This window comes from Rutidosis leptorrhynchoides, chromosome 7 (assembly GCF_046630445.1).
Source record: "Rutidosis leptorrhynchoides isolate AG116_Rl617_1_P2 chromosome 7, CSIRO_AGI_Rlap_v1, whole genome shotgun sequence".
Taxonomy (NCBI): Eukaryota; Viridiplantae; Streptophyta; class Magnoliopsida; order Asterales; family Asteraceae; genus Rutidosis; species Rutidosis leptorrhynchoides.
In genome coordinates, this window is record NC_092339.1 from 94,979,275 (window position 1) to 94,982,242 (window position 2,968).

Consider the following 2,968-nt stretch of genomic DNA (forward strand, 5'->3'; position numbering starts at 1 on the left):
CAATAAAAAGAATGTTATTGTGAGAGAATCTCATGTACTCTTGAAATTATAATTTCAAGAGATTGTTCAAGGAAGTTAATATCTCTTTCACATGAGCTTATATTAATAAGATCCTTAAACATGTTAAATAATCTCACTGACAATATTATGTTAAATATTGAACATATCTTTTTGTCCTTAGACTCCAATATGAAATGAGCAAATGAAGTTTGTTGTTTATGCGAATAAGGTTGGAAATCCTTTGTACGTTATGCAATGTACAAAGTTGATTAATTTCCATTTAGGATGGAAAACAATTGAAAATCCATGAAAATGATACTAAGGTATCTAAGTAGTAATGTTATCTTATTGTGCTTTAATGAAAAAGATATGAAATCAAAAGGATTTACACATATTGATTAGGTTGTTATCTCATGGAGTAACAAGAATTAGTCATATGAAGCCTTGTTTACAATGGATGCTGATTTTTAATGTCAACTAAGGTTCAATAAGTTGTGTAGCTTAACCAATCTTTTGATAAACTTGGAGTTTATAACAAAGTTATCAATTGAGTAATAGTTTACTCAAATAGTTAGTACTTTGTAGTTCATTCCAAGATCCATTGTAAGTCAAGCACATAGTTGTAAAATGCATCATTACTTAGAGATATGGTTGCAAGAGTTTTAGTAAATATGTAGTATATATCTACGAATGAAATGGTTGCAAATCATTTGAGAAATTCATGCCTAGAGAGATATGTTTATGTGACATGTCACGTCTCAGGAATTGCGTAGATTTTGAGATTGTATTGAGTTTTTATTTTTCCCAACATATTTAATGTTTGATATCCATGACAATGTGTTTGTCAAATCTTATATACAAAGTATTATTGTGAGAAAAGTATGTCGGACAGATTAGAGATCAGCCCACTCACATGGGTGATCAGCTCCATCACTTTAGCAGTGACTGGTGAAATAGCGCATTTTAAGTATATTGTCTGAGTGACAATTGAGCACAAACTTAAAATATTTGATGCTACAGTTGTAACGTTTACAACAATATGTGAATTATTTAAGTTTCACATTATCTGTCTTATATATCCAGATGTGAGTTCTTGTGAGAAAGACATGTTTTTATAAGTAGATAGTGAACTCGATTTTGAACATTGAGTATGTTTAAACTATCATCTGTGCAACATTGATTTAAAGACATACCTCCATTGGAAAATGAGAAATGCTGCGGCATGTGATTCATACCACATGTGATCAAAACGACCAATAAGGGAAATAGAAGAAAAGATCTCTACTTCTATGTTATGTGAGTCCCTCGAGGTATTAGTAACTTCAGTTAATATCCTTATGACTTTTTCTTGGCTCATGAGGCTTAGTTTGATATTTGCTATCTTAAGGCGTTGCTTAAGGGTTATGAGTGATTCAACCTGGCTGGACGTTCTTAGAAAAGCAAGTTGAGCTAAGGCCAAAGGATTCTAAGAGAAAGGAAGATCATTTGAAGTTCGCATTGATTTGTATTCACCGGCCGGTCAATTATCTTGTCTGAGTGACAAATCTTAGTGATAAATGATAATTGGGAATACAATATAGTTTTATGAGCAAAACTGAGATCATGTGAGTTATTAATGTGATAAATGATCTAGGACATTGCATACTAAATCTACTCTTATCATTTTCTTGAGGCGCTATATATTCCTAACAGATGTATAGCACGTGTGCTCTCAAAGTATGCCGGTCGCACAACCTATTTTCCCGGTATAAACTGTTTGTTAAATACACGATTGTTTTCTCGAGATATATCAAATTCGTTTGTGTGCGAGTGGGAGATGTTGGAAATACATTGTACACCCACAAACTCTTAGTGTTGTTAAGTGTGAATACCACATTAACTTGGAAGTGGTTTCAACAATTCATATATTGCCATTAATCTAATGATTATTGGAGGCCTTTAATATGTTATGTTGGAAATACATTGTACACCCACAAAAATGCTTTTGTGTTGTTAAGTGTGGATGTCACATTAACTTAGAAGTGTTTTCAACGATTCATATAATTGTCATTAATCTAATGATTAATGGAGGCCTTTAATATGTTGAAGATTCCAAGTATATGAATAATATGTGGCTATATATAGATAGGGCATATATCTAGGTTGAAGAACACGAGCAAGAGTAAAAAAAAAAATATATATACACACACATATGTGAGTGAATTGAGAAAACAAAAAGTATTCATGTTCGTTTGGTACGAAGCAAACTCGTTGAAGGAACTTAGGTTGTGAACCATGAAAGCTTTCCATTTGTGATTGCTTTTCCGACCGGTGATCTAAACGTCGATCATATTCGCTTCCGCCGTATAATTTCTGGTATGTCTAGAAACATATCTAAATCCTTCAGTTTGTGTGTTTATGTGTGGTCTCGTGTCTTATGTAGCTTCTTGCTAAATTGTTTCGTATATTTTTTTATATATATATAAAACTTACTTGTCTTTCAAAAAAAAAAAAAAAAAAAAAAATATATCAAGAACAAGAATGGTCATATGTTATCAACATACAGTGTAATAGTGTATTATTCTCAAAATAGTGCTCCACCTTTCAGCCCGTGCTTTCAATCTACCTAAGACAAAATTTTGAAACCAATACATACAGTAATAAAATTGATGACAAAGGCTTCAAAAACAATTCGTAATTTATTCTTAGGTGAGGGAATTGAAGGAGCGGTATGTTTAAGATTTATTAGGTCCCTTCCCGGAAAGCTCTTTCGCAGCCTCTACAGCTGCATCTTCCGCCTGACTTGCTTTATCACTAGCGTAATCCGCTGTACCTGTAAAAAGAAACGTGCTTAAATGTGTTAATTATACTTCTCGTAGGTGGAACGAAAAGAATAATGAATATTGATTTATGAAGTTTGTAACCTTATAATATAACCTATTGGTAGGGTCTAGATAACTTTAGAAGAGGTGCCACGTTCAAAACTCAC